This window comes from Adiantum capillus-veneris, chromosome 8, assembly GCF_014529385.1.
Source record: "Adiantum capillus-veneris isolate H3 chromosome 8, ASM1452938v2, whole genome shotgun sequence".
NCBI lineage: Eukaryota > Viridiplantae > Streptophyta > Polypodiopsida > Polypodiales > Pteridaceae > Adiantum > Adiantum capillus-veneris.
Window position 1 is genome coordinate 119,748,253 of NC_140938.1, and position 19,408 is coordinate 119,767,660.

The following is a 19,408-nucleotide window of genomic DNA, read 5'->3' on the forward strand; positions in this document are numbered from 1 at the left end:
GCATTCCAAAAGACCACATCCCGCACAGGAGCACCACATTTGGCGTACATATCAACCAAGGCATTGGCAGGCCCAGCAGGTTTCTGCCACTAACAATATCAAAGCGAAAGAGCGTACAGACACATGGCTTCAAGATGCATGCATATGTGATTGCTTCTAGAGAGAGGCCCTCGCTTCGGATCCATTGAAAACAACCAAGAGATTTTTGGCCCAGCTCCTGATGCGCTTATCCCGCAATCAATGCACTGGGGCGATAAGCTCCTCAAGTTCATTTTGTGCTTTCTGAAGTGCACCACACTCACGTATGGACCAAGGCATTCCCAAGCACGACAAGTTTTATAAACAACCCTTGATGAAGTGTCCCACATTTGTTATACATATTGACCAAGGCAGTGCCAAGCACGCCATCTCTTTTCGAGAGCAATTTGCATAGACTGACATGCCTACAAGATGCACACGTAGGTGATAGCGTCTGGACAAAGGCCTTCGCTTTGCACATGCTGAAAACAGTCCAGAGCTTGCTGGCCCAGCTGTTGTTGGGCATATCCTACAATCAGTGCGTTCGAAAAGACGATATCCCGCACAGGAGCACCACATCTGGCATACATATCGACCAAGGCATTGCCAAGCATGGCAGTTTTTTGCAACGGCCTCTTACTAACAACATCAGAGTGAACTTTTAAGCCCAAACCACCGTCTTGTGTGCTTTCAAGATGCACTCTTATGTGGTTGCATCTGGAGGGAGGCCTTCTCTTTGCACCTGCTGAAAACCGTCCAGAGCTTGCTGGCTCAGCCGTTGTTGGGCATATCCCTCAATCAGTGCATTCCAAGAGACTACATTTCGGACAAGAAGCTTCTCAAGTAGTTTTCGTGCTTTCTCAAGCCGTATCTGAAGTGCCCCATAGTTGGTGTATATTCCCGCAATCAATGCACTGCACGAGACGGCATTCGGGAGTAGAAGCTCTGCAAGCACGTTTTGTGCTTTCTGAGGTGCACTTCATTCAGTATATGTATCAACCAATGCATTGCCAAGCACTACAACTTCTTGAAATAGCCCTAGCTGAAGTGTCCCACATTTTGCGTACGTATCAACGAAGGCGGTGCCAAGCACGCCATCACTTTTACAAAGCAGCTTGGATCGAGCCACATGCCTGCAAGATGCATACGTAGGTGATAGCATCTGGAGAAAGGCCATCGCTTCGCACCTGTTCAAAACAATGCATAACTTCCTGGCCCAGCTGTTGTCGAGCATATCCTGCGATTAGTGCATTCCAAAAGACCACATCCCGCACAGGAGCACCACATTTGGCGTACATATCAACCAAGGCATTGGCAGGCCCAACAGGTTTCTGCCACTAACAATATCAAAGCGAAATTTTAAGCCCATATCGGCATCTTGCGTACACACACATGGCTTCAAGATGCATGCATATATGATTCCTTCTAGAGAGAAAAAACTCGCTTCGGATCCATTGAAAACAGCCAAGAGATTTTTGGCCCAGCTCCTGATGCGCTTATCCCGCAATCAATGCACTAGGGCGATAAGCTCCTCAAGTTCATTTTGTGCTTTCTGAAGTGCACCACACTCACATATGGACCAAGGCATTCCCAAGCACGACAAGTTTTATAAACAACCCTTGATGAAGTGTCCCACATTTGTCATACATATTGACCAAGGCAGTGCCAAGCACGCCATCTCTTTTCGAGAGCAATTTGCATAGACTGACATGCCTGCAAGATGCACACGTAGGTGACAGTGTCTCGACAAAGGCCTTCGCTTTGCACATGCTGAAAACAGTCCAGAGCTTGCTGGCCTGGCTGTTGTTGGCCATATCCTACAATCAGTGCGTTCGAAAAGACGATATCCTGCACAGAGCACCACATCTGGCATACATATCGACCAAGGCATTGCCAAGCATGGCAGTTTTTTGCAACGGCCTCTTACTAACAACATCAGAGTGAACTTTTAAGCCCAAACCACCGTCTTGTGTGCTTTCAAGATGCACTCTTATGTGGTTGCATCTGGAGGGAGGCCTTCTCTTTGCACCTGCTGAAAACAGTCCAGAGCTTGTTGGCTCGGCCATTGTTGGGCATATCCCTCAATCAGTGCATTCCAAGAGACGACATTCCGGAAAGGAAGCTTCTCGAGTAGTTTTCGTGCTTTCTCAAGCCGTATCTGAAGTGCGCCATAGTTGGTGTATATTCCCGCAATCAATGCACTGCAGGAGACGGCATTCAGGAGAAGAAGCTCTGCAAGCACGTTTTGTGCTTTCTGAAGTGCACTACATTCAGCATACGTATCAACCAACTCATTGCCAAACACTACAACTTTTTGAAAAAGCCCTATCTGAAATGTCCCACATTTTGCATACGTATCAACGAAGGCGGTGCCAAGCACGCCATCTCTTTTACAGAGCAACTTGGATCGAGCCACATGCCTGCAAGATGCATACGTAGGTGATAGCATCTGGAGAAAGGCCCTCGCTTCACTCCTGTTCAAAACAATGCATAACTTCCTGGCCCGGCTGTTGTCGGGCATATCCTGCGATTAGTGCATTCCAAAAGACGACATCCCGGACCAATGAGCTTGAGCAGGAGCACCACATTTGGCGTACATATGAACCAAGGCATTGGCAGGCCCAGCAGGTTTCTGCCACTAACAATATCAAAGCGAAATTTTAAGCCCATATCGGCATTGTGCGTACACACACATGGCTTCAAGATGCAGGCATATGTGATTGCTTCTGTAGAGAGGCCCTCGCTTCGGACCCATTGAAAACAGCCAAGAGATTTCTGGCCTAGCTCCTGATGCGCTTATCCCGCAATCAATACACTGGGGCGATAAGCTCCTCAAGTTCATTTTGTGCTTTCTGAAGTGCACCACACTCACGTATCGACCAAGGCATTCCCAAGCACGACAAGTTTTATAAACAACCCTTGCTGAAGTGTCCTACATTTGCCATACATATTGACCAAGGCAGTGCCAAGCACGCCATCTCTTTTCGAGAGCAATTTGCATAGAGTGACATGCCTGCAAGATGCACACGTAGGTGACAGCGTCTGGACAAAGGCCTTCGCTTTGCACATGCTGAAAACAGTCCAGAGCTTGCTGGCCCGGCTGTTGTTGGGCATATCCTACAATCAGTGCGTTTGAAAAGACGATATCCCGCACAGAGCACCACATCTGGCATACATATCGACCAAGGCATTGCCAAGCATGGCAGTTTTTTGCAACGGCCTCTTACTAACAACATCAGAGTGAACTTTTAAGCCCAAACCACCGTCTTGTGTGCTTTCAAGATGCACTCTTATGTGGTTGCATCTGGAGGGAGGCCTTCTCTTTGCACCTGCTGAAAACAGTCCAGAGCTTGTTGGCTCGGCCATTGTTGGGCATATCCCTCAATCAGTGCATTCCAAGAGACGACATTCCGGAAAGAAAGCTTCTCGAGTAGTTTTCGTGCTTTCTCAAGCCGTATCTGAAGTGCGCCATAGTTGGTGTATATTCCCACAATCAATGCACTGCAGGAGACGGCATTCGGGAGTAGAAGCTCTGCAAGCACGTTTTGTGCTTTCTGCGGTGCACTACATTCAGTAAACGTATCAACCAACGCATTGCCAAGCACTACAACTTTTTGAAAAAGCCCTAGCTGAAGTGTCCCACATTTTGCGTACGTATCAACGAAGGCGGTGCCAAGCACGCCATCTCTTTTACAAAGCAGCTTGGATCGAGCCACATGCCAGCAAGATGCATACGTAGGTGATAGCATCTGGAGAAAGGCCCTCGCTTCGCACCTGTTCAAAACAATGCATAACTTCCTGGCCCGGCTGTTGTCGGCAATATCCTGCGATTAGTGCATTCCAAAAGACCACATGCCACACAGGAGCACCACATTTGGCGTACATATGAACCAAGGCATTGGCAGGCCCAGCAGGTTTCTGCCACTAACAATATCAAAGCGAAATTCTAAGCCCATATCGGCATCTTGCGTACACACACATGGCTTCAAGATGCAGGCATGTGTGATTGCTTCTGCAGAGAGGCCCTCGCTTCGGATCCATTGAAAACAGCCAAGAGATTTCTGGCCCAGCTCCTGATGCGCTTATCCCGCAATCAATACACTGGGGCGATAAGCTCCTCAAGTTCATTTTGTGCTTTCTGAAGTGCACCACACTCACGTATCGACCAAGGCATTCCCAAGCACGACAAGTTTTATAAACAACCCTTGCTGAAGTGTCCCACATTTGCCATACATATTGACCAAGGCAGTGCCAAGCACGCCATCTCTTTTCGAGAGCAATTTGCATAGAGTGACATGCCTGCAAGATGCACACGTAGGTGACAGCGTCTGGACAAAGGCCTTCGCTTTGCACATGCTGAAAACAGTCCAGAGCTTGCTGGCCCGGCTGTTGTTGGGCATATCCTACAATCAGTGCGTTTGAAAAGACGATATCCCGCACAGAGCACCACATCTGGCATACATATCGACCAAGGCATTGCCAAGCATGGCAGTTTTTTGCAACGGCCTCTTACTAACAACATCAGAGTGAACTTTTAAGCCCAAACCACCGTCTTGTGTGCTTTCAAGATGCACTCTTATGTGGTTGCATCTGGAGGGAGGCCTTCTCTTTGCACCTGCTGAAAACAGTCCAGAGCTTGTTGGCTCGGCCATTGTTGGGCATATCCCTCAATCAGTGCATTCCAAGAGACGACATTCCGGAAAGAAAGCTTCTCGAGTAGTTTTCGTGCTTTCTCAAGCCGTATCTGAAGTGCGCCATAGTTGGTGTATATTCCCGCAATCAATGCACTGCAGGAGACGGCATTCAGGAGAAGAAGCTCTGCAAGCACATTTTGTGCTTTCTGAAGTGCACTACATTCAGCATACGTATCAACCAACTCATTGCCAAACACTACAACTTTTTGAAAAAGCCCTAGCTGAAATGTCCCACATTTTGCATACGTATCAACGAAGGCGGTGCCAAGCACGCCATCTCTTTTACAGAGCAACTTGGATCGAGCCACATGCCTGCAAGATGCATACGTAGGTGACAGCGTCTGGACAAAGGCCTTCGCTTTGCACATGCTGAAAACAGTCCAGAGCTTGCTGGCCCGGCTGTTGTTGGGCATATCCTACAATCAGTGCGTTTGAAAAGACGATATCCCGCACAGAGCACCACATCTGGCATACATATCGACCAAGGCATTGCCAAGCATGGCAGTTTTTTGCAACGGCCTCTTACTAACAACATCAGAGTGAACTTTTAAGCCCAAACCACCGTCTTGTGTGCTTTCAAGATGCATAGAGTGACATGCCTGCAAGTTTTATAAACAACCCTTGCTGAAGTGTCCCACATTTGCCATACATATTGGCCAAGGCAGTGCCAAGCACGCCATCTCTTTTCTAGAGCAATTTGCATAGAGTGACATGCCTGCAAGATGCACACGTAGGTGACAACGTCTGGACAAAGGCCTTCTCTTTCCACATGCTGAAAACAGTCCAGAGCTTGCTGGCGCGGCTGTTGTTGGGCATATCCTGCAGTCAATGCGTTCCAAAAGACGATATCCCGCACAGGAGCACCACATCTGGCATACATATCGACCAAGGCATTGCCAAGCATGGCAGTTTTTTGCAACGGCCTCTTACTAACAATATCAGAGTGAACTTTTAACCCCAAACCACCGTCTTGTGTGCTTTCAAGATGGACGCTTATGTGGTTGCATCTGGAGGGAGGCCTTCTATTTGCACCTGCTGAAAACAGTCTAGAGCTTGCTGGCTCGGCCGTTTTTGGGCATATCCCTCAATTAGTGCATTCCAAGAGACTACATTCTGGACAGGAAGCTTCTCAAGTAGTTTTTGTGCTTTCTCAAGCCGTATCTGAAGTGCCCCATAGTTGGCGTATATTCCCGCAATCAATGCATTGCAGGAGATGGCATTCGGTAGTAGAAGCTCTGCAAGCACGTTTTGTGCTTTCTGAAGTGCACTACAATCAACATATGTATCAACCAACGCATTGCCAAGCATTACAACTTTTTGAAAAGCCTTAGCTGAAGTGTCCCACATTTTGTGTACGTATCAACGAAGGCGGTGCCAAGCACGCCATCTTTTTTACAGAGCATCTTGCATCGAGCCACATGCCTGCAAGATGCATAGGTAGGTGATAGCATCTAGAGAAAGGCCCTCGCTTCACACCTCTTCAAAACAATGCATAGCTTCCTGGCCGGCTGTTGTCGGGCATATCCTGCGATTAGTGCATTCCAAAAGACGACATCCCGGACAGGAGCACCACATTTGGCGTACATATGAACCAAGGCATTGGTAGGCCCAGCAGGTTTCTGCCACTAACAATATCAAAGTGCAATTTTAAGCCCATATCGGCATCTTGCGTACACACACATGGCTTCAAGATGCAGGCATATGTGATTGCTTCTGGAGAGAGGCCCTCGCTTCGGATCCATTGAAAACAGCCAAGAGATTTCTGGCCCAGCTCCAGATGCGCTTATCCCGCAATGAATGCACTGGGGCAATGAGCTTGAGCAGGAGCACCACATTTGGCGTACATATGAACCAAGGCATTGGCAGGCCCAGCAGGTTTCTGCCACTAACAATATCAAAGCGCAATTTTAAGCCCATATCGGCATCTTGCGTACACACACATGGCTTCAAGATGCAGGCATATGTGATTGCTTCTGGAGAGAGGCCCTCGCTTCGGATCCATTGAAAACAGCCAAGAGATTTCTGGCCCAGCTCCAGATGCGCTTATCCCGCAATGAATGCACTGGGGCAATAAGCTCCTCAAGGTCATTTTGTGCTTTCTGAAGTGCACCACACTCACGTATCGACCAAGGCATTCCCAAGCACGACAATTGCCATACATATTGACCAAGGCAGTGCCAAGCACGCCATCTCTTTTCGAGAGCAATTTGCATAGAGTGACATGCCTGCAAGATGCACATGTAGGTGACAGCGTGTGGACGAAGGCCTTCGCTTTGCACATGCTGAAAACAGCCCAGAGCTTGCTGGCCCCGGCCGTTGTTGGGCATATCCTGCAGTCAATGCGTTTCAAAAGATGATATCCTGCACAGGAGCACCACATCTGGCATACATATCGACCAAGGCATTGCCAAGCATGGCAGTTTTTTGCAACAGCCTCTTACTAAAAATATCAGAGTGAACTGCTTGCCGATCAGTTGCTACTACTGCATCGCTCTTTGGGTGGACAAAAGAATTAGCTACCTCTTCTGCTCTTTGACAAACCTGAGACATAGCTCCGAGCTGCTTCTGGAACCTGAGAGCTGCTTGTGGAGAAGATCGAATTGCTGCTGAGAGCAACGCGGAATGCTTTTCTTATTTTATTCACTTGGTAGCTTAAAAGAGCGTAGGTAAAAATTAGAAAAAAAGAAGCCACATGGGTTAACAAGAGGCCAGGGATAGGAAAATGCCTCCTAAGCTAACGAAGTAAAAAGCAAAGGGGAGAGAGAGCGTATTCGATGGAGATGGGGTAGATTGTGTGCGCGAAGAGGGCTTGGCGACAGTGCTCTAAATTTTTGACTACACAGAAGTCCTTGCTGGTAAATAGTCATGTGGGCACCCTTTCAAAGGTGGTGGTTCACTCCAACTCTGCCGAAATTGGCAAAGTTGAGCAAGGGAAGCATTGTTGCTAATGCAAACAAGCCGGGAGTAAAACCCCCGCATGTGGATCTGCCCTTAGAAATGCGTTACAAAATTTTCTTCACTAGTACAATAGCCACTGCCTCCAACAGTGCTATGCGGATTTTCTTACCTAAGGCATGCCAACACTATCTACACTATCTGGACAGATACCATCACTTAGCATCTACCAAAACACACCCAAACATCCTTGGTCCTTCCCAAGTTGGGGATATCTTGCAATTAGTGCATGCCAAGAGAGGACATCCTGGACATGGAGCACCTCAAGCACCTTTCGTGCTTTATGAAGTGCACCACATTTGGCATACATGTTGATCAAGGCAGTTTCAAGCATAAGGTCGCATCCACCGAAAATAACCCAAAGGTCCTTGGCCCTCCTGCCCAGGTTAGGCATATCTTGTAGTCAATGCATGTCAAGAGATGACATCCCGGATATGAAGCTACTCAAGCTACTGAAGTACAACGCTAAGGCTTTGGCCAGCACCACCACCTTCGGTGGTGCTTAGGCATGCCAACACCATAGTACATAAGCCCTGTATTTAGAGAGAGCGAGAGAGAGAGAGAGAGAGAGAGAGAGAGAGAGAGAGAGAGAGAGAGAGAGAGAGAGAGAGAGAGATGTGCTTGATACATTTCTCTTACCCGTACATAGACGATGGCATACTTTCTCTCTGTCTATCTATGGCAAGCTCCACATGTGTCTCACCCTAATCTGTAGCATATATTAGCAGTTAAAATAGCCATTAGCATGCTCATTTATGCAGCATCGGTGCTACTCTTCTCTAGCATTTGCTTTCTTTCAGAAAGAGGAGTCGTCCCTTCCCCTACGTTGCGTCTACTCTCCACCATTAGCATGCTCATGTATGTAGCATATGTGTTGCTCTTCTCTAGCAATTGTTTGCTTCCACAAAGAGGAGTCATTTCCCATGCATTGCATCTACTCTCCGCCAGTGTATCAGAACCCATCAATCCCGACCAACTACTACGGTTGTTGCTCTTTGGGAAGAAATGGTCCGTAGGCGGCATATTAGTTTGTATATACTCTCTCTCTCTCTCTCTCTCTCTCTCTCTCTCTCTCTCTCTCTCTCTCTCTCTCTCTCTCTCTCTCTCTCTCTCTCTCTCTCTCTCTCTAATGTTTGCCTGCCCATCTAGTGTCTTTGATTTCTTTTCTCTAGCAGTTGCCTATTGTTGTAGGATCTATGGCAAGCTCCATCCGTGTCTTTAGGCGCAGTGCTACCCTAATCGGCAACTTATAATAGCAGTTGAAGTAGCCATTAGCATGCTCAATATCTATGCAGTATTTGTGCTTCTCTTCTCTAGTGGCTGCCTACTTCCACAAAGAGGAGGAGCCGTTTCCCACGTGATGCATCTACTCTATGCCAGTGCATCAAAACCCATCATTTCCGAAAAGCTGCTATGATTGCCAATTTTGTGGTGGAGGGCACATAGTTCACAAAGTTACTCGGGCTGTTGTAGGATCTATGGCAAGCTCCACCCGTGTCTCCAGGGGCAGTGCTACCCTAATTGGCAATTTATATGGACAGTTGAAGTAGCCCTTAGCATGCTCACTATGTATGGACTATATGTGCTTCTCTTCTCTAGTGGCTACCTACTTCCACAAAGACGAGGATCTATTTCCCACGTGATGCATCTACTCTATGCGAGTGCATTAGAACCCATCATTCCGGACCAGCTTCTACAATTGTCAATTTTGATGGTGGAGGACACACAGTCCGCAAAGTTACTCGAGGCGGGCGGCAAAGGGTGGAGATGAGCATTGAGCTAGACCATTGATCACTTTTAGGATGTGTGAATTACTCCAACGTAGGGTGCCAAACAAACATTGGTACAAAAGCAAGACGTCCAAAATATCATGGATTGTTTGAGAGTTGCTCGTCAAAGTGGTTTGGTTCCCTCCTCTAAATTTTGAAGTTTTACCACCCGTTGTGGTGCAATATTGACGCAGAACTGCTCTCAAACTACATGCACAATCTCTCTCTCTCTCTCTCTCTCTCTCTCTCTCTCTCTCTCTCTCTCTCTCTCTCTCTCTCAAAATCGACAAGCTCTCCCTGCTCCCAACAGTTCAACTCTCAACTCTCAGAAGTTCTCTTTCTCTCTCTCTCTCTCTCTCTCTCTCTCTCTCTCTCTCTCTCTCTCTCTCTCTCTCTCTCTCTCTCTCTCAAACTCACAATTTGAAGTGACTCACGTGGTTCAACTCTCAAGATCTTTAAGGTCTCTTTGGATATTTTCCTACGACGTTAAAACTCTCTTCTTCTCAGGTGTGTGTGTGGGTGTGAGAGTGTGTGCTACTAAAAAGAGGAAAATGGTATAACCTTTCTATCACCCAAGTGTGGTAGATTGGTTATTCCATTTCCCTCTTGAATAGTAGGTCTTGAGTTCAACTCTTCTCGTCGGCTGGATCTTTAAGGTCTCTTGGATAGTTTCCCACGACGTTAAAACTCTCTCTCTCTCTCTCTCTCTCTCTCTCTCTCTCTCTCTCTCTCTCTCTCTCTCTCTCTCTCTCTCTCTCTCTCAACTTGCGACTTCAACCGGATGCAGGAACTTTAGCCACGTGTCAGCGGGGAAGGGCCGGAATCCCTTCCCCCATTATCTATAGGATAGATTATACACCATGAATTACTAAGGATAGCCATATGAGTACAACCAAAAATGATCTATGGACAAATTACAAGTGAGCCAAATCGGTTCTTCACACCCATTGTATGAGCCTTTACACTATTTATTTGAAATTTTGCTGGCACAAAATGATACATTGAAGGCATAAGTAGTGTCAACAAATAGGGTACTCGTTAGTGTGTCACATTAGCTGTAGTAACAACCTAGTTCATGATTGCCATGTACGTAACACAATCGTCCAACGTTACACCATTTCAACGTGCAACATGTGGCGATCAAGTGCCTCGCATAGCACCTTTTCCAAAATGTCCAAGACTCGGCTATGTGCCTCTTTCTAATTGTTTCAAAGAAATCCTCAGCTTCACAATGTTGTCAACTACCTATCAAAGCCAAGGATGGTAAGTGAAAGAGAGAGAGAGAGAGAGAGAGAGAGAGAGAGAGAGAGAGAGAGAGAGAGAGAGAGAGAGAGATTTGTGTCATATATTGGATCTTTTTTTTTTTTCAAAACTCACAATTGTGAGTGTATAGTATTAAGAACATCAGAAATATACACTAACCTCGAGCATAGACTGAGCCTTGAGGGTCAAAGGATTACAAGTTTTTTGCTTGTTGACAGAGAAACCACTCCTAGGCTTTACTTATTACAAAATGTGATCATGACATGTATTGTTCTAGATCGGTCCTTTAAGGCTTGTTCGCCTCCGATCTTGTGGATCGTCACTTTGCTCTCTTGTATGATTTCACAAAAGCTTGCCACAGCCAGATCCCCCTCAAACACGCAGCGGTCCCTTACTTGCCAAATATGGTGAAAGAAGTAGTACCTGATTATTTGAGTGCACACAAGAAGAGTAGGACTTCCCAACCTGTTACTACCAAAGAACAGATCAGTCTTGAAGAACTTAATTTTCCATGTCCTTTGAATCCACTTCCATATTTTCCTAGCCATGCCATTGATTGCCTAGCATCCCATGAAAAGGTGGGCTAGGTCTTCACTAGCTATTTTGCACCCCGAGCAACAATTGGACCCAATTCCTCTTTCTTGTATCTTTACGCCCATTGGCAGAGCTCCCCACATCACTTTCCACAGAAATATCTTCATATACTGAGGCCACCTTGGCTTCCAGATGTTCTCCATGACTCCCTTCCATCGTTTTTCTGACCAGTGCCTCTTCCATAATTTGTTGAGTGAGCTACACCAATTAGCCTCGTGCATTAATGCATGGTAAATGCCTTTAGAATGTGGTTTCCAAAAGAGGCTACTCCCGGGCCATCTCCAAGCGTCCCATTCAAAGTTGGATTCACAAATTGGCATCACCACCTTATCAAGCTCTTTCATCGCCCTGTAGACTAGTAAGATCTCAAAGCCATTTAGTTGAAATCGGATGGCTAAAGAGTCAGTAGTTTTCCAGCACTTCCTATTGCCATCCCAGAATTGCTCTAATCGAACGAGCCCCTTAATATTCACATTCCTGGCCATTTCTATCAATAGGAGCTTTGCGGTGGCCCCAATATTTTAGATAGCCAAGGGTACCAATGCAAAATGGAGTCCTTAAAGTATCTGGTTGCTTCCCCCCATTCCAAAACCTCAACTGCTCTTTTGCACTTCCTCATTAGCTCCCCTGAGAGTCCACCAAATCTAAGATAGGACCACTTAGAAGCGAGAATCTTTTCGTGCATCACAACCCCCTTCCACTTTCCCCCTTTCGATCCCAGTTTTACTGAATCAAGCATTTCCTTGGTCATGATAGCCCAAGCTTGGTCCTGTTTAGCGAATGAGACCAGAAATTTGGCACAAAGGGCCTCAGCATGGGATACAGGGTTAAGAATGCCGAGAACTCCTTGGTCTACCGGGCGAGCAACTACCTCCTATCTAGCCCACTGCCATGGCTGGGAGGTTTTTGTGTTGTTCTTCCAAAGAAACCTTTTCACTGGTTTTAAGAATTCTTCCCAGTTACACTTAGCCATCTCGAGCCTTCCTGCGCTTCATCAACAACATCGCATCACCCTTCGCCTCTGTTTCGCTCTCAAATTGTTCCTCATGACTAAATATTCTTTTTCTCTGTTTTAGCCAGCTACAAATCCTCTGCCTCCTCACTTGCGCTACTTTTCTTCTTCAGGGGTCAGCACACTGTTAGCTCCATACCAAGTTCGAGGACCTCAAAGTGCACCGCTATCGATAGGAAAGTCAAAAGCTGAAGGATGCCAAATAACCCAGTGCATGAACAGGGACCCTATGTTCGACCCATGTGAGCCGTCCCCTAAGCAGCTCAAGTAGAGGTGGAATGACGCCTTCTTTCACTGCTCTCTCAACAAAGTCCTCTCTATTCATGGTGTAAGAGCCTATGATGTGAGCTCCATAGTAGGGGACGAAGATGTTCTGCTGTTGAAGCAACCAACGGAGATCTTGAATGCCTTTGCCGATGAGAGAGACCATAATAACTGCATCGATCAATTTTGCGTCACTGGGCCGGCTGAACTCGTGCCCATTCTGCATGTGTGTTGCTAGCCTTCCAAGTGTTGCCTTTCCTTCAGTGTATTGCCCTTACGAACGTTTGTTGCTTCAATGTACCCCCCTTTGTATGCCTCGTGTCGCTTATGTTTTAGCTCTATTCTATATAGCCTTGCAGCATCACCCATGGCTTCCACCACCTTCCATCGCCTGATCTGGGCCTCATTATTCCCTCGATGCTTTGCTCGTCCTCTTATTTATCACACACACACACACACACACACACACCGTTAATCCTCTGGGTACTGCTTTAATTCTCTCTCTCTCTCTCTCTCTCTCTCTCTCACACACACACACACACACACACACACACACACACATTGAACCGGATAGCCGGATTCTTCTTCCGGATGAAGGAGGACACGACATGTGGCATGGGGAGTCCAAATCCCTCCCCCTTTTATTATAGTATAGATTATCACTTAAATCACTTTTATTCCCTCTCTTCCAAGTTGACTCAAAAGTTACATTACATCAATCTTTTTGACGATCACAAGCTGTTTTAAGACAATCTAATCATTAATGTCCCCTTTTATGACAATAAGTGCAAAGGATGTCACGTTGAGAGGTTGATGGTGAAGTAGAATAGTTGCGAGTTGTGGAAGGGGCTAGTTTGTGACGTAGATCAATTATGTGATCTTGTTGAATTCGATGTCCTCTCCCAGCCTTGAGACTAAGTAACACCTATGCAAAGTAATGGGATCGAGGGTCGGGGTTGGGGGTGGGATCTCGAGGTACACTAAACCTGGTCAGCACGAAAAACGAGGCACATCGTCAAAAAAATGGGGGGACGCTAAACCGAGCCAGCACGAAAAATGAGACACATCGACGCGATTTAAACCCGTGACCTCGGGGGTCCGCGTTTAGGGTCAAACGGGTTAACCACCTCACCCGCGCGCTCATTGTGTATCCCAAACCGTTTTGACGTTGTAATATTGTGAGTTCGGGGTGCATTGGCCACGTTGTCCAAGTTTAGCGCTTGTCCAGGTTTAGTTTTTGAGCAGTCCACGTTTAGTGCGTGTCCAGGTTTAGTTTTTGAGCAGACATCTACGGTTGCTAGCTTTTTGATCTTCGTGCGTGAACTTCCTCGTCATCGATCCCATTACTTGGCCCCGCATTAAATATAGGTGTTAATTAGTCCTGAGGCTCTCCAAGCTCCAATCTGTCGTGTGATAGTGGAAGGGGTCATGAAACTTCTAGGATACATGACCACTGGTGTAGTGTATTAGTAATGGTAGAAGAGAAACGATCGCTATTTTCTCACATAATATACTCCTCGAACATGCGACCAATGAGTGAGATGCTTCCTTGAGTGGTCACAAAAGAGTTCCAGGATGTGGTAGGGTGCTCAAGAGCATTGTGACTACTTGGGAGTTCGTGAAATGCAAACTGACTAGATGATGATGTGCAAATACCTAGGAGGCGATGTAGGAGTGCTCATATAATAGTTTGAGCCTTTCTCGGATTTCATGAGATCTACTAAGGCGGTGAACACGCTCAACTTTGCTTATATAATAGTATGAGTCTTTGCTAGATTTCATGAGATGTGCTAAGGCGGTGAACAAGCTCAACTTGGCGGTCACCAATGAATGCTTAGCATGTTAATATACTTGCAATGCTCACCTCTCAATTTTGCCACCACAATATATGTTGCACAGTTTGTAAGGCCTTCATATGAGGAGAAGCCAATAGTGCACATAATGATTTGGTGGATTCCGGCTTTGCATGTTGACGAGATCTTTATTTGTGATCGTGGATGGTACGAAGCAAATCCTGGGTCACCTTCGAGAGAAGACCCTTTGAGTCACTTTTTATTCGTTGGAATATTCTTTCTCGTCGGAATATCTTGGTCGGATGGTGGTCAGAAGATAATCGAAAAACGACCAACTGGTGGCCGGTGGTTGGGTTTCAATGGTCTGTTTATGGATAAGGGATATGTACATTTATTACTCAAGTGCTCATTAGGAGCTATGGTCATTTGTGCCGGTCGATCAATGTGTATTCACTTTTTAGCATTGAAGAATCTATAAATGAAATGCGTGCAAGAGGGAAATGCTCACTCTTGCACGGGGGGGGATTGCACCAAGTGTTGGCTTTATCCTTCTCTCCTCTCCTCTCTTCTCTCTCGCCGTGCCGACGTAGCACTTTGCTCTTGGAGGTGCACCTGCACGTGCTCTCACACTCTATCCCGATCCCTGCCTCCCTCTATTCGCATATAGCTTGGATTATGTGCTTGTGCGAGTTATTAGGTATGCAAATTCGCTCGTTTATGGATCGTAGCATGTTATTTTTGTATTTTGCAAGGCAACCGCGCTTCCGTTTGCATCAATGGTATTAGAGCCTTGGAGACGCTCCTCTCAACACACGTATGATGGAGAAATGTATTTACAGAGATAAGTGCATTTAACTGAATTCTTTTCTATTTTATTTAATTTTATCATTCACTATTCCTCGATGTCACTTGTTAGTAAAAGAGATCCACCTAGGATACGAGAAATCTCAACTTTATATTGTATCCAAAGCTTAAATGGTGTTCACAAGTATATATTAACGCGCACTAGATCAATATCGATATAACTATCGTGAATAGGATGATAAGGTTCGTGTATGATTGTATATAATTATAGAGAATATATACAATTAGGTTGAAGATATTCCATGGATTAGAGATAGTTCGAAATCGATGAGTTTATCCCTAGAGCCTTTGCATTGACTCTGAGTCCTTTGACTAGCGACCGTGAGAAACGACCCATGGTAACAAAAGAATCAACATTTAAAAAAATACATATATAATTATCATGCCATAGAGCAGGGTGGCCATTCGTCGTCGATGTAGCAGCAACAATGACATCTGACTTGAGGATTGAGAGCGCCTAGCATGTCTTACTATCATTTGCAGCCGGCTGTAGCTGAATGCCCGCGTGAAGTGCAGATGAATAACACACAATGACGACCACCAGTCTGCAACAAACAAGAGGCGCTAAATTTACTCCTCTCTTTCTCATTTGGTTAGTTAACCACCCTCATGCAGAAATGGCGAAACGTTCTCTCTTTCTCTCTCTCTTTCTTGCATGGCGGGATGTCGACACTCCCAGAGTGTTGATTTGTGGCTGTCTACACATCGAAGGACGGCTCACAGTTCTTGGAGGCATGTCACATACGACACGGACGTATCTACACACAGACTGTAGGCGACATCCACTAGTTCATCAGGTAGCTTGTGTTTGCTACTTGATACTCCAGATTTCATCCTGACATTGCAGGTACTTCCACATGGGATGTATTGTCAGAGATGATGTATGTCTGTTGAGGGTTTGCTGGCTGTGAGTCACGCAGCAAACAACCGCCGCAGCGGTTACATCATATAGTGGAAAATTTGTGGATGTATGACTTTGTGGGAAGTCTATGTACTGTCAAATTTACTGCAGCCTTTGTTGAGGGTCGAGTGAGGTTTTATTGAGCTGGGGGATTCTCAAATGTTGAGATCCTTTCGGTGATACAGGTCTTGGAGCGATCCCTCGAGCACCCTTAGATAGGCAGCTAGGATGTATTGACTGTGAGTTAGACGGTTGGGATTGCATCTTTGCTTTACTGCCGTTGAGGCATTGTCGCAGTCTATGCTTATAGGACAGTGACAGGACACTGAGAGACAGTACAGGTGCAAGACAGGTTTACCCGCAGCTTACAGTGTCAGAGAGACAGTGTTTTTTGAGCTGTTTTTGGTCTGTTTTTTAGTACACCAGAGCCATTTTACAAAGGAGACTCTGCCAAAATTTCTGCAGAATCTGAAGCTTTCTTGGTTCATTTGACAGGTTGATATTGGTTCAGAGGTCAGTTTATAGGGGAAACTCTGCCGAATTTTTCCCAGGAAAGTAAACTACTGTGAAGCGTAGCTATGGCTGGATCACAGGACACTGCTCTTTACAATATCAAGAAGCTGGATGGAACCAATTTCCCATTGTGGAAGAAGCAGATTTGGAACGTGTTGGTACAAAAGAAGCAGATAAAACCTATAAAGCTCAAGGGGATAAAACCAGAAGATATGGACGAAGATGAATGGAGCAAAATGGATGAATTGGCACTTTCTACCATTATGCTGACTTTGGTAGAAAGCGTTTACTTCAATGTAGCAGACGAGATGTCGGCTTATCAAGCATGGTTAAAGCTGAGTGATCTTTATGAGAAGCAAAGTGCAGCTTCACCGGTATACTGGCTTAAGAAGCTTGTTGACTTGAAGATGAAAGAAGGGACACCTATGTCCAATCTTCTGAATGAATTCAACACAATCTATAGTCAGTTGTCAGCTCAAGGTGTCAAGTTTGATGAACCTGTTAGAGCTATGTTCCTGTTGATCACATTGCCGGAAAGTTGGGACACTTTTCGCACAGCTTTGAGTAATTATGCACCTCTAGATGGTTTGAACATAGCAGGTGTAGAAGGAAGTCTGCTTACGGAAGAAACCAATCGAAAGACAATGGACAAAGGCAAAGGAACAACCTTAGTTGTCAGGGGAAGGACCAAAGAAAAGTACAAAGGTGGAAAGAGGAATCAGTCTCGTAGCAAGTCTCGCAGTGCTAAAGGCAAGAGTGACATAGAATGCTACCATTGTGGCAAGAAGGGTCACATGAAAAGAGACTGCAGAGAATGGAAAGCAGAAAAAGGCAAAGAGAAAGCTGAAGACCATGGTGAGAAGAACAAGTCCTCACTGAAGATTCAAGAAATAAATGTGACAAACACTGTTGCAGAGGATGACAGTCTAGTGTCAGGAGACATCTACTTCTTGAAGAATACAATGGACTCAGCTCTTCTTACAGCATCTGATGGAAATGCACTGAGTGACTGGATTATAAACTCAGGGGCATCACTTCATGTGTCTCCAAACAAGGAGTGGTTTACTTCTTATGTGACCACTAAAGATCATGTTCGGCTAGGCAATGGGCAGACATGTGAGATCTTAGGTGTTGGAGATGTTCAATTGAAGTTTCAGAATGGCTCTTCTTTCATGTTGAAGAATGTGAGACATGTTCCCGCAATTACAAAGAGCTTGATCAACACAGGTTTACTTGATGATGCTGGCTACGTCACCACTTTTGGACAGAACATGTGGAAGATATCCAAGGGTTCTATGATAGTAGCACATGGAGTAAAGTCTGGAGGACTTTACATGATTTATGTATCAAATGTCTCTAAAAATGTAATCAATGTAACCGAGCAGCCGAATGTTTCTTTGTGGCATAGCCAGTTAGGACATATGTCCAAGAAGCGAATGGAAATCTTGTCTCGTTCTGGTTATTTGCCTGGATTTTCATTTAATGATTTTGAATTGTGTGAACATTGTCTGTATGGTAAGCAAACACAGCAGCCACATAAGCATAGAAGCAGTAGAAGAGATACACAGTTGGCACTTGTTCATAGTGATTTGTGTGGACCTATGCCTAACCTATCTCTAGGGGGAGCTTCTTACTTTATGACATTTATAGATGATTACTCGAGGAAAGTATGGGTTTACTTTCTCAAGCACAAGGATGAAGCGTTTAGTGTTTTCAAAACGTTTGTGACACTTGTGGAGAATCAGAGTGGCAAGAAGCTTAAATGCTTACGCACTGACAATGGTGGAGAGTATGTTTCAAAGGCCTTTCAGGACTTTTGTGAGTCAAAAGGTATAAAACGTGAACTTACTGCTCCTTACAATCCTCCTCAAAATGGTGTTGCTGAGAGGATGAATAGGACCATACAAGAGAAGGTCAGAAGTATGTTGTCTAATGCACAGCTGCCAAATGGGTTTTGGGCTGAAGTTGTATCAACAGCTGTTCATCTTGTAATAGATCTCCTAGAAAGGTTTTGCAGAAGGATTCAGTGCCAGAGATGGTATGGTCAGGCAAAATGCCCTCATACAAGCATCTCAGAGTCTTTGGCTGTGAGGCATATACTCACGTTCCAAAGGAATTTAGGAACAAACTTGAGCCAAAGAGTAGAAAGTGCATCTTTCTAGGCTATGGTAATTCTGGTGAGATGGGGTACAGACTTTGGGATCCCGAATCCAGAAAGGTTGTCAGCAAACCAGATAGGGTTGAGGAGATTAGAAGAGTTGTCTTCCAAGAAGATGGACCTGCACGTGCAAGACAAAATGTCAGGGCTCAAGAGGAGCAAGGACAGGATAGACTGGAACCACAGGTTGTGGCTGAGCCTGAGCCACCTATTGTGCGTAGATATGGACGTGTCACGCGACCTCCTGATAGGTTTGTTCCATCTATGAACTATGTCATGTTGACTGATTGCAATGAGCCTTCATGTTACAAGGAAGCAGTGCAAATGAAGGACTCCGGGAATTGGCAATTGGCCATGCAGTCAGAGATGACAACTCTGCATAAAAACCAGACATGGAAGCTAGTTAAATTACCACGGGCAAAAAGGCTCTACCCTGTAAATGGGTTTACAGGTATAAGATCACGCTCATGATAGTCAGCCAAAGTACAAAGCAAGGCTTGTTGCCAAGGGCTTTAAGCAAGAACAAGGCATTGACTTTGATGAAGTCTTCTCTCCGGTGGTCAAGATGACTACATTGAGATGATTTCTTGCATTGGTTGCCATATTAGAT